Here is a 14,022-nt window from a genome sequence, read left to right as displayed (position 1 = left end):
GACTAATGAAACAACCAACCAGATGACTAATGAAACAACCAACAACCAACCAGATGACTAATGAAACAACCAACAACCAACCAGATGACTAATGAAACAACCAACCAGATGACTAATGAAACAACCAACAACCAACCAGATGACTAATGAAACAACCAACCAACAAGACCACCAACCAACCATCCAACCATCAAGACCACCAACCAACCACCCAACCAACAAGACCATCCAACCAACAAGACCATCCAACCAACCATCCAACCAACAAGACCATCAACCAACCATCCAACCAACAAGACCATCAACCAACCATCCAACCAACAAGACCACCAACCAACCACCCAACCAACAAGACCATCCAACCAACAAGACCATCAACCAACCATCCAACCAACAAGACCATCAACCAACCATCCAACCAACAAGACCACCAACCAACCACCCAACCAACAAGACCATCCAACCAACAAGACCATCCAACCAACCATCCAACCAACAAGACCATCAACCAACCATCCAACCAACAAGACCATCAACCAACCATCCAACCAACAAGACCACCAACCAACCACCCAACCAACAAGACCATCCAACCAACAAGACCATCAACCAACCATCCAACCAACAAGACCATCAACCAACCATCCAACCAACAAGACCACCAACCAACCATCCAACCATCAACCAACCATCCAACCAACAAGACCATCCAACCAACCATCCAACCAACAAGACCATCAACCAACCATCCAACCAACAAGACCACCAACCAACCACCCAACCAACAAGACCATCCAACCAACAAGACCATCAACCAACCATCCAACCAACAAGACCATCAACCAACCATCCAACCAACAAGACCACCAACCAACCATCCAACCATCAACCAACCATCCAACCAACAAGACCATCAACCAACCATCCAACCATCAACCAACAAGACCACCAACCAACCACCAACCAACCATCAACCAACCATCAACCAACCATCCAACCAACCATCCAACCATCCAACCAACAAGACCATCAACCAACCAACCATCCAACCATCAACCAACCATCCAACCAAACAGCGACTCGACCAACCAAACGAAGAAGACGCGGTGAAATGAGACGATGAACATCCGTCCGTCTTCGGGGACATTTTGAGACGTCGTCTCGGGGACCAATCAGACGCCAGCAGTTTCACCGACACAAGGAACATTTCATCAGATATTAAAGCCCCCCTGGTGTGGAGGGATGTTTGAGTGGAGAACAACAGGAAGCCCTGCGGTGGCGGTGGCGGTAGCGGTGGTGGCAGTAGCGGCGGTGGCGGTGGCGGCTGCGGTCACAGGGAAGCAGCCCGTGTGACGGCGTGCGGCGCCGCTGAATGAAACTGACTGATGACAGATTACTTTTCATTTCATGTCCGCCTCCTTTTATTAGCCGCGGGGGCCTCCAGCTGCTGCAGCGGGCGCCTCTTTAAAACCAACGCCGCGTCCTCCGCTAACCGCCGGCGTCCTCCGCTAACCGCCGTCGTCCCGTCAAATCGCTGTCGTCAGTGTTTGTCCTCTGGAAGAGAAATGGCGGCGACCTCAGGAAAGCAGTGGCGTCGTCAGAGACACTTGTTTCCTCACCAAATCCTGTCATAAGTACTTGAATGCAGCAGCGTCCAGGAGGAGGAGCTTAATGCCGCCAGACTCCTCCCACCTCCACCTCCACCTGGTGTTATTGAACGTTCACTGCAGCGGTCCCACGGAGGAGGAGGAAGATGAGATCTTCATCATCGGTTCAGAGGCCAAAGATCAAAATCACTGAAAACTTCAACCAAACAGAAGCGACTCGTCAACGTCTCCTCATCGCCATGGTTACCGTCAACCCAGAGAAACCAGCTAGTCCCGAGTCTGAAACTAGTCCCGAGACTGAAACTAGTCCCGAGTCTGAAACTAGTCCCGAGACTGAAACTAGTCCCGAGACTGAAACAAGTCCCGAGACTGAAACAAGTCCCGAGCTAAACCCGAGTCTGAAACGTGTCCAAACTTGAGTCTAAATTGAATCCAAACATTTTCTAAACATTTGGTTTGGATTCAAGTCTAAATCTGTGTAAACCCGAGTCTAAGACTAGTCCAAACTGTCTAAAGCTGACGAAGCCAAAAGATGAAGAGAAATCAGATGAAAACTGTTAGAATCAGTGTGGAGTGAGAAGGGAGTGAGGAAGGGGTGAGAAAGGAGTGAGAAGAGTGAGAAATGAGCGAGAAAGGAACGAGAAAGGAGCGAGAAAGGGATGAGAAGAGTGAGAAAGGAACGAGAAAGGGATGAGAAGAGTGAGAAAGGAACGAGAAAGGAGTGAGAAAGGAGTGAGAAAGGAGCGAGAAAGGAGTGAGAAAGGGATGAGAAGAGTGAGAAAGGAGCGAGAAAGGGATGAGAAGAGTGAGAAAGGAGCGAGAAAGGGATGAGAAGAGTGAGAAAGGAACGAGAAAGGAGTGAGAAGAGTGAGAAAGGAGCGAGAAAGGGATGAGAAGAGTGAGAAAGGAACGAGAAAGGAGTGAGAAAGGAGTGAGAAGAGTGAGAAAGGAGTGAGAAAGGGATGAGAAGAGTGAGAAAGGAGCGAGAAAGGGATGAGAAGAGTGAGAAAGGAGCGAGAAAGGGATGAGAAGAGTGAGAAAGGAACGAGAAAGGAGTGAGAAAGGAGTGAGAAGAGTGAGAAAGGAGTGAGAAAGGGATGAGAAGAGTGAGAAAGGAACGAGAAAGGAGTGAGAAAGGGATGAGAAGAGTGAGAAAGGAGCGAGAAAGGGATGAGAAGAGTGAGAAAGGAACGAGAAAGGGATGAGAAGAGTGAGAAAGGAACGAGAAAGGAGTGAGAAAGGAGTGAGAAAGGAGCGAGAAAGGAGTGAGAAAGGGATGAGAAGAGTGAGAAAGGAGCGAGAAAGGGATGAGAAGAGTGAGAAAGGAGCGAGAAAGGGATGAGAAGAGTGAGAAAGGAACGAGAAAGGAGTGAGAAGAGTGAGAAAGGAGCGAGAAAGGGATGAGAAGAGTGAGAAAGGAACGAGAAAGGAGTGAGAAAGGAGTGAGAAGAGTGAGAAAGGAGTGAGAAAGGGATGAGAAGAGTGAGAAAGGAGCGAGAAAGGAGTGAGAAAGGGATGAGAAGAGTGAGAAAGGAGCGAGAAAGGGATGAGAAGAGTGAGAAAGGAGCGAGAAAGGGATGAGAAGAGTGAGAAAGGAACGAGAAAGGAGTGAGAAGAGTGAGAAAGGAGCGAGAAAGGGATGAGAAGAGTGAGAAAGGAACGAGAAAGGAGTGAGAAAGGAGTGAGAAGAGTGAGAAAGGAGTGAGAAAGGGATGAGAAGAGTGAGAAAGGAGCGAGAAAGGGATGAGAAGAGTGAGAAAGGAGCGAGAAAGGGATGAGAAGAGTGAGAAAGGAACGAGAAAGGAGTGAGAAAGGAGTGAGAAGAGTGAGAAAGGAGTGAGAAAGGGATGAGAAGAGTGAGAAAGGAGCGAGAAAGGGATGAGAAGAGTGAGAAAGGAGCGAGAAAGGGATGAGAAGAGTGAGAAAGGAACGAGAAAGAAGTGAGAAAGGAGCGAGAAGAGTGAGAAAGGAGTGAGAAAGGGATGAGAAGAGTGAGAAAGGAGCGAGAAAGGGATGAGAAGAGTGAGAAAGGAACGAGAAAGGAGTGAGAAGAGTGAGAAAGGAGCGAGAAAGGGATGAGAAGAGTGAGAAAGGAGCGAGAAAGGGATGAGAAGAGTGAGAAAGGAGCGAGAAAGGGATGAGAAGAGTGAGAAAGGAACGAGAAAGGAGTGAGAAGAGTGAGAAAGGAGCGAGAAAGGGATGAGAAGAGTGAGAAAGGAACGAGAAAGGAGTGAGAAAGGAGTGAGAAAGGAACGAGAAAGGAGTGAGAAAGGAGTGAGAAGAGTGAGAAAGGAGTGAGAAAGGGATGAGAAGAGTGAGAAAGGAGCGAGAAAGGGATGAGAAGAGTGAGAAAGGAGCGAGAAAGGGATGAGAAGAGTGAGAAAGGAACGAGAAAGGAGTGAGAAAGGAGTGAGAAGAGTGAGAAAGGAGTGAGAAAGGGATGAGAAGAGTGAGAAAGGAGCGAGAAAGGGATGAGAAGAGTGAGAAAGGAGCGAGAAAGGGATGAGAAGAGTGAGAAAGGAACGAGAAAGGAGTGAGAAAGGAGCGAGAAGAGTGAGAAAGGAGTGAGAAAGGGATGAGAAGAGTGAGAAAGGAGCGAGAAAGGGATGAGAAGAGTGAGAAAGGAACGAGAAAGGAGTGAGAAGAGTGAGAAAGGAGCGAGAAAGGGATGAGAAGAGTGAGAAAGGAACGAGAAAGGAGTGAGAAAGGAGTGAGAAGAGTGAGAAAGGAGTGAGAAAGGGATGAGAAGAGTGAGAAAGGAGCGAGAAAGGGATGAGAAGAGTGAGAAAGGAACGAGAAAGGAGTGAGAAAGGAACGAGAAAGGAGTGAGAAAGGAGTGAGAAGAGTGAGAAAGGAGTGAGAAAGGGATGAGAAGAGTGAGAAAGGAACGAGAAAGGAGTGAGAAAGGAGCGAGAAGAGTGAGAAAGGAGTGAGAAAGGGATGAGAAGAGTGAGAAAGGAACGAGAAAGGAGTGATAAAGGAACGAGAAAGGAGTGTGAGAAGAGTGATAAAGTAGTGAGAAAGGAGATAAAGGAGATAAAGGAGATAAAGGAGATTAAGGATGTCCCAGTGAGTCCAGGAGAAGATCCAGTGTTCGTCCTGCTGTGGTTTGAAGGTTTCCTGCAGGATTTAAAAGACGCCTCCACCCGCTGCTCCACCTGCAGGTTAATCACCGGCTGCTCCACCTGCAGGTTAATCATCCGCTGCTCCACCTGCAGGTTAATCAGCAGCTGCTCCACCTGCAGGTTAATCATCCGCTGCTCCACCTGCAGGTTAATCAGCGGCTGCTCCACCTGCAGGTTACTCGCCGGCTGCTCCACCTGCAGGTTAATCAGCGGCTGCTCCACCTGCAGGTTACTCGCCGGCTGCTCCACCTGCAGGTTACTCGCCGGCCTCTCCGGCGTGTCGAAGCGGGTCGGCGCTGCCAGAATAATGGAATTAGTGCGACTCGGACTGCTGAAGCTGCTTCAGGAACCGAAGCTGCACAGCTGCTGCTCACAACGAGTGACGGAGGAGGAAACGACGCCTCCGTCACTCGGTGCTCCAGCCTCATCTACGTCACGTCTCCCGTGTTCTGTGGGGTTCGTCGCTACGGCGACGGCGCTCGACTCGTCAACCGGCAACCAAAACGAGACGACCCCAGAAGATAAAACCAAAACAAAACCGAGCAAACTCTCCAACGGACTCGACCTAGAGCTACGCTCGGTAGAGCGCAGCCTTCGCCACCTGTGTCGCCATGGAAACCAATAGATGAGGAGGTTATTGATCCACCGCTTCCATCGTGTGACCTGGTCGACTGAGTCGATTCACGTCGTCGCTGTTTGACACTGACGTTCACGCGTTCTACTGTTTCTGTGTGACCTGACCTTTGACCCCCCCAACCACCAACCAGGGTGATGACGTCACTGCATCATGTGACATGTCAGTGGATAGGGAATTGAAAACTGAACATTTTAGCATTGGTTTGACATGAATCGGATTAAAACTGGCCCCGTTATGATAAAAAAACAAACCCTGACCTTTGACCTCCATGATGCAGTGATGACGTCACTGCATCATGTGACATGTCGGTGGATAGGGAATTGGAAACGGAACATTTTAGCGTTGGTTTGACATGAATCGGATTAAAACTGGCCCAGTTATGATAAAAAAAACAAAAAAAAACCTGACCTTTGACCTCCACGATGACACGTGATGACATCACTGCATCACGTGGCCAATCACAGGACAGGGAATTAAAAACGGAATATTTTGGCATCAATCGGATTAAAACTGACGGCGTTATGATGAAAAAAATACCCGTTTATACCTTTTCGTTGCCTCGACCTTGACCTTTGACCCCATTGACCCCGAATATCAATCAATTGATCAATAAATAAAATTATTATTTATTATATTTGAAGAAAATATCTTGATATGAGCGTCGTCTGTTAATTTTCTATCGTCTTTCTTCTGTTTTCACTCCGTTAACGTCGTTCTCGTACCTCGAGCAGCGTCGGGAGGCGGAGCCTCCTCGCTAAGCCCCTCCCCCGCTGGTCTTAATTAACTGCCCCTCTGTTCCTGCCGCCAGGTGACCTGCCGGGGGCCTGAGCCTTGCTCGAGGGTCCCGGGGTAATCTCCACGTTTCCCTCCGTGAAGAAGAAGGTAAAAAAACCCCCAAAAAACAACATGGCATCCCGTCCGAGTCCTCGCCGCTCAACCGAACGCCGCCTCTGATTGGCCCCCCCCCCCGCCGCCAACATGGCCGACAACGCCAGCTCCCGGGTGGACACGCCCACCAACGTGTCGCTGAGCGCCGGCGTGGCGGAGTCGCCGGAGTACAAGACGGTGTCGGTGTTCCTGGTGCTGCTGGTGTGCGGCGTGGGCATCGTGGGGAACGCCATGGTGGCGCTGGTGGTGCTCACCGCCCGCCACATGAGGACGCCCACCAACTGCTACCTGGTGAGCCTCGCCGTGGCCGACCTCACCGTGCTGCTGGCCGCCGGCCTGCCCAACGTGGCCCACAGCCTCGCCGGCACCTGGGTGTTCGGCCACGCCGGCTGCCTTGCCATCACCTACCTGCAGTACCTGGGCATCAACGTGTCGTCCTGCTCCATCACCGCCTTCACCGTGGAGAGGTGAGCCACTGACCGCAACCCACGGCAACTGACAACCAGCAACTGACGGCAACTGACAGCGACTGACCACCAGCAACTGACAGCAAGTGACCAGCAGCAGCTGACGGAAACCCACGACAACTGACCGCAACCCACGGCAACTGACAACGAGCAACTGACAACCAGCAACTGACAACAACTGACCACCAGCAACTGACCACCAGCAGCTGACAACTGACCACCAGCAACTGATAACCAGCAACTGATAACCAGCAACTGACCACCAGCAACTGACCACCAGCAGCTGACAACTGACTACCAGCAACTGATAACCAGCAACTGATAACCAGCAACTGACAACCAGCAACTGACAACCAGCAACTGACAGCAACTGACCAGCAGCAGCTGACGGCAACTGATAACTGCTGACAACCAGCAACTGACAACCAGCAACTGGAAACCAGCAACTGACCGCAGCTGGCAGCCAGCAACTGACAACCAGCAGCTGATCGCCAGTAACTGACCGCCAGCAACTGACCACCAGCAACTGACAACCAGCAACTGACCACCAGCAACTGACAACCAGCAACTGACAACTACTTACAACCAGCAACTGACCACCAGCAACTGACAGCAACTGACCAGCAGCAGCTGACGGCAACCCACGGCAACTGACAACGAGCAACTGACAACCAGCAACTGACAACCAACAACTGAGCACCAGCAACTGACCACCAGCAGCTGACAACTGACAACCAGCAACTGACGGCAACTGACAACCAGCAACTGGCAACCAGCAACTGACCGCCAGCAACTGACAACCAGCAACTGACCGCCAGCAACCAGCAACTGACAACCAGCAACTGACAACAGCTGACAACCCCCCCCCCCCCCTCCCTCCCTACAGGTACATCGCCATCTGCCACCCCATGAAGGCACAGACGGTCTGCACCGTGTCCCGGGCCAAACGCATCATCGCCGGCGTGTGGCTCTTCACCTGCGTGTACTGCATGCTGTGGTTCTTCCTGGTGGACATCCAGGTGAGGGTGGCTCTTCACCTGCGTGTGCTGCATGCTGTGGTTCTTCCTGGTGGACATCCAGGTGAGGGCGGCTCTTCACCTGCGTGTACTGCATGCTGTGGTTCTTCCTGGTGGACATCCAGGTGAGGGTGGCTCTTCACCTGCGTGTGCTGCATGCTGTGGTTCTTCCTGGTGGACATCCAGGTGAGGGCGGCTCTTCACCTGCGTGTACTGCATGCTGTGGTTCTTCCTGGTGGACATCCAGGTGAGGGTGGCTCTTCACCTGCGTGTGCTGCATGCTGTGGTTCTTCCTGGTGGACATCCAGGTGAGGGCGGCTCTTCACCTGCGTGTGCTGCAGCTTGTAGGTGAAACAGGAAACCAAAGCTTTTTTCATTGTAGTGAACATGAAAGTGAATTTTGATTTCAGATCCTTTTTCGGGGAATGTTTATTTTTATTTTTTTTATTTTTTAACTTTTTGCTGGATGTTTTGTTTTTCCTTATTATTTTGTTTTTCTATTTGTTGTTTTTCTTTCTTATTAAATTAATTTTTGCTCCTTTTTCTCCTTTGTCTTATTTTCTTCTTTAATTCCGATGTAATTCTTTATTTCTTTTATGTCACGTTATTTTGTGGCTTTAGGTTTTTTCTTGATTTAATATTTTTTTCTTCTTTTTCACTTCCTTTGTTTTTGAACATTTTTCTTTTTTCCCTTCTCATTCGTTTATTTTAATTTTTTGCTTCTTTTGCATTTTGTATGAACAAAATGTCAAAAGAATCAAAAAAAGTAAATGTGTTTTGTCTTCCTTTCATCTTCTTTTTATCTTCATTGCTCATTTGTTTTCTTATATTTTTTATTTTTTTTTCAATTTCTTTGGTTTTTCCTTTTTCTCCTTTGTTCCTTTTTTCACTTTCATGTTGCTTTTCTTTCATCTTTCCTTCTATTTGACCATTTGTAATATTATGTTTTTGCTTTTCTGCCTTTTTTGTTATCGTTTATCTTGATTTCTTTAATTGTTGTAATTTACTTGTTCTTAATATAGTTTTTTTTTAATATTTTATCTTTTTTTTATCTATTTCTTCATTTCTTCATTTTATCTTTTACTTTCCCTTTTTGAATTCCCATTTCTTGTTAAAACATGTTCTTTTTTCCACATTTCCCTCTTCTATTCCTCTTTTCCTTCCTTTATTCATCAGTGTGTTTCCAGACCTGTGAACTTTCGCCGCCACAGTTTGTTCCCCGCAGACGTGTTCCGTCGGCAGCGGTGCATGCTGGGTAACGTGTCTAATCTGTGTTTCAGGTGAAGGAGGACGGCCAGGTGCAGTGCGGCTACCGGGTGAAGCGGGAGCTCTACCTCCCCATCTACCTCATCGACTTCGCCATCTTCTACGTCATCCCGCTGCTGCTCGCCATCGTGCTCTACGCCCTCATCGCCCGCGTCCTCTACCTCAGGTCAGCCCGCGCCTCGGAGCCGCTCTGCGTTCGCGTGGCGACGTCTTGACAACGTCCGTTTCCACGGAAACCGCAGGGAAAATGATGTAGTGTTGGTGCCGGGGCCACTAGTTGGTGTTGTAGTAGCGCGCACTGTCAAAATAAAAGTACCAAGTTGGATTGTTATTCCAGGGACTGTCAAAATAAAACTACCAAGTTGGATTGTTGTTCTAGGGACTGTCAAAATAAAAGTACCAAGTTGGATTGTTATTCTAGGGACTGTCAAAATAAAAGTACCAAGTTGGATTGTTATTCCAGGGACTGTCAAAATAAAAGTACCAAGTTGGATTGTTATTCCAGGGACTGTCAAACTAAAAGTACCAAGTTGGATTAATGTTATGGTGACTGTCAAAATAAAACTACCAAGTTGGATTGTTGTTCCAGGGACTGTCAAAATAAAACTACCAAGTTGGATTGTTATTCCAGGGACTGTCAATATAAAAGTACCAAGTTGGATGGTTATTATGGTGACTGTCAAAATAAAACCACCAAATTGGATCATTATTCCAGGGACTGTCAAAATAAAAGTACCAAGTTGGATTGTTATTATGGTGACTGTCAAAATAAAACCACCAAATTGGATCATTATTCCAGGGACTGTCAAAATAAAAGTACCAAGTTGGATTGTTATTCCAGGGACTGTCAAACTAAAAGTACCAAGTTGGATTGTTACTACGGTGACTGTCAAAATAAAGTGTGCCTGACTCCGCCCCCTCTTGTCCCTGCAGCCCCCTGCCCAACCACCCGGACGCCAGCGCCACCACGCTGCGCCGGAGCTGTCGTGAGGCCCCCGAGGGCGGCCGGGGGGGCCGGGGGGGCCGGCCGAAGAGCACGCTGTCCTCCAGGAAGCAGGTCTGCCCACCCCCCTCCCCCCTCGCCCCCCCACCCCACCCCAGTCCGTCTTATCCGTGTGGTAATTGCTGCAGTGATAGTCTCCTCCTCTCACATTCGACCCCGGCTGCGACCTGCTGGGAGCTCGGAGGATGTGATTGGCTCTTAACGGCGCTGTCATGGTGACCCCCCCTCCTCGACCCCCCCCTTCTTCCTCGACCCCCCCTCCCCCTCCCCATCGCTCCAGAAAAGCGCCCTCCGACCGGCGCAGAGAGCGTAGTGGGGCCCGGGGAGGTGGAGGTAATGGCCTCTCAGAGCCCCCCCCCCCCCCCCCCCCCCCCCCAGGTTGCTGTTTGGCCTCTCAGCTCTCACAACACATTTATCCTCTCACTGTTTTTTTTTTTTTTTTTTTTTTTGGTCTTGAAAGCATCGACCTTCAATTCTCTCAGCAGGACGAACCGCCGTCGTTTAGTTTCTCGTCCTGGTTTAAAGCCCCCCCCCCCCCCCCCTCCTCCACCCTCCACCCTCCACCCTCCACCCCCCACCTCCACCCCCCACCTCCCAGTACACTGTGTATTTTAATTACTGCTGTCAAGAATCATGTTCTCATTTAATTCATTGGTTTGAAACGTTTAACGAGATTAAAAAAACGTGTCGGAATTTTCCTCCCTTAATGGAGAAGCAGCGTGACTGACTGACTACTGACTGACTGACTGACAACTGACTGACTGACTGACTGACTGACTGACTGACTACTGACTGACTGACTGACTACTGACTGACTGACTGACTGACTGACTGACTACTGACTGACTGACTGACAACTGACTGACTGACTGACTGACTGACTGACTGACTACTGACTGACTACTGACTGACTGACTGACAACTGACTGACTGACTGACTGACTGACTGACTGACTGACAACTGACTGACTGACTGACTGACTTACTGACTGACTGACTGACTGACTGACGACTGACTGACTGACTGACAACTGACTGACCGACCGACCGACCGACAGACTGACCATCCAGAAGAACAAACGAATGAAGAGACAAACAAAACAAGATGCAGAATGTCGTCATTCATCAGTAAAGACTTAAAGTTAACTTGTGTAAACTTACAAAACAGTAATTCTCACTCAACAAACCAACTAACTCATTAACCGACCAACCCATTAACCGACTAACTCATTAACCGACTAACTCATTAACCGACTAACTCATTGACTGACTAACTCATTGACTGACTAACTCATTGACCGACTAACTCATTAACCGACTAACTCATTAACTGACTAACTCATTAACCGACCAACCCATTAACCGACTAACCCATTAACTGACTAACCCATTAACCGACCAACCCATTAACCGACTAACTCATTGACCGACTAACTCATTGACCGACTAACTCATTGACTGACTAACTCATTAACCGACTAACTCATTAACCGACTAACCCATTAACTGACTAACCCATTAACCGACCAACCCATTAACCGACTAACTCATTGACCGACTAACTCATTGACCGACTAACTCATTGACTGACTAACTCATTAACCGACTAACTCATTAACCGACTAACCCATTAACCGACTAACTCATTGACCGACTAACTCATTAACTGACTAACTCATTAACTGACTAACTCATTAACCGACCAACCCATTAACCGACCAACCCATTAACCGACTAACTCAATTAACCGACTAACTCATTATCCGACCAACTCAATTAACCGACTAACTCATTAACTGACTAACACACTAACCAACTAACTCAATTAACCGACTAACTCATTAACCGACTAACACACATAAAAATGCAATATGTTTATCTGTAAACACACAAACAACTAAACGATAGAAAAGTAAAACTAAAGTCGTGAAGTTCTTAAAAAAAACTGAAACACCGTCTCACCGCTGCCGCCTGGTGGACGGAGGCGGGACTGCAGCCGCGTAGCTTCTCACCACTAACCACGTCGGTGTCAGTTGATTGATCGTCATGGCGACAGGATGTGAATCAGCGCCGAGGGTCACTCACATGAAGGGAAGGAATTCTGTGTGTGTGTGTGTGTGTGTGTGTGTGTAGATGCTAATCTGGCCGCGTTGGAGGATCTTCATGTGAGTGCAGCAGATTAGCATAATGTGATTGGAGGGGAATGGCGGCGGCGGCGGCGGCGACTCGCCGTCTCACTTCCTGCTTCGCCGGTTCGATGGCGGCTTGATAAAGTGGTGAACGGAACCTTCGTGACGGGGAGATTAATCCCGCTGCAGATTACGTCTAATCTCTGAGGGCCCGCCGCCGCCTCTGATCGGCGCCTGAGGGGGGGGTTAAGCTCCGCCCCCAGAGCCACCTCACCATTTTATTAACTGACCATTTTATTAAGACATTTTATTAACTGACATTTTATTGACTGACCATTTTTATTAACTGACCATTTTATTAACAGACATTTTATTAACTGACATTTTATTAACTGACCATTTTATTAACAGACCATTTTTATTAACTGACCATTTTATTAACAGACCATTTTATTAACAAACCATTTTATTAACTGACATTTTATTAACTGACATTTTATTAACTGACCATTTTATTAACTGACATTTTATTAACTGACATTTTATTAACTGACCATTTTATTAACTGACATTTTATTAACAGACCATTTTATTAACAAACCATTTTATTAACTGACATTTTATTAACTGACATTTTATTAACTGACCATTTTATTAACTGACCATTTTATTAACTGACTATTTTATTAACAAACCATTTTATTAACTGACATTTTATTAACAGACATTTTATTAACTGACCATTTTATTAACTGACATTTTATTAACTGACCATTTTATTAACTGACCATTTTATTAACTGACTATTTTATTAACAAACCATTTTATTAACTGACATTTTATTAACAGACATTTTATTAACTGACCATTTTATTAACTGACATTTTATTAACTGACCATGATTTTTATTAACTGACCATTTTATTAACTGACATTTTATTAACTGACCATTTTATTAACTGACATTTTATTAACTGACCATGATTTTTATTAACTGACCATTTTATTAACTGACATTTTATTAACTGACCATGATTTTTATTAACTGACCATTTTATTAACTGACCATTTTATTTACTGACCATTTTATTAACAGACCATTTTATTAACAGACCATTTTTATTAACAGACCATTTTATTAACAGACCATTTTATTCACTGACCATTTTTATTAACAGACCATTTTATTAACAGACCATTTTATTAACAGACCATTTTATTAACAGACCATGGTTTATTTGATGGTTTTCAAGATTATTCAAAGACGATGGTTTTCAGAACTGTTTTATTAAAAGACAATAGTTTGTGAAACTGATCAGAAACGAAGGTTTTTCAGAAGCGCTGCCAGTCGGTGCTTTTCCTCCCTCGACGTCAACGATAATGTCGCTTTATGTTTTTTTTGTCGGTGCCACTTTGAGCTTTGATCTTCTGTACAAACTGGGCTTTTCATCTCTCCTCAGAAAACGTTGCTCCTGCACGGTTTTCCTCTAATTATTCACATTTCCTCCGGTTTCCCCCGCCACGCGGTTCGGCGCTAATGGCGGCGCGTTAACTAGAATTCCTCGGCTCAGTGACTTGAACAATCGCCGCCGCCGCTCTGGCGAAGAGGAGGAAGAATGTTTGTGATGTCAAGTATCATAATTACGTGCTAATCTCCCTCCTCGGGAAGCTTCCCGTCTCATTATCACGGCGCCGAGATAATTAGGAAGCTCTCCTCGCTCCCCTTCATGTTCAATTAGATGCTTTGTTGTGCTTTTATCTACCTGCTGAGGCGGCGAGCGCCGGATCGCTGCCGGCGGCGCCACGCTTATCGGAGCCACGCGCCGCACATGCCACCGGGAAACACGCCGCCATTTTGTTTGTCGCCTGCGGTGGTTAGAGAAT

Source organism: Blennius ocellaris, assembly GCF_963422515.1.
Source record: "Blennius ocellaris genome assembly, contig: SCAFFOLD_142, whole genome shotgun sequence".
NCBI classification, from domain to species: Eukaryota; Metazoa; Chordata; class Actinopteri; order Blenniiformes; family Blenniidae; genus Blennius; species Blennius ocellaris.
This window is presented reverse-complemented; position numbering follows the sequence as displayed.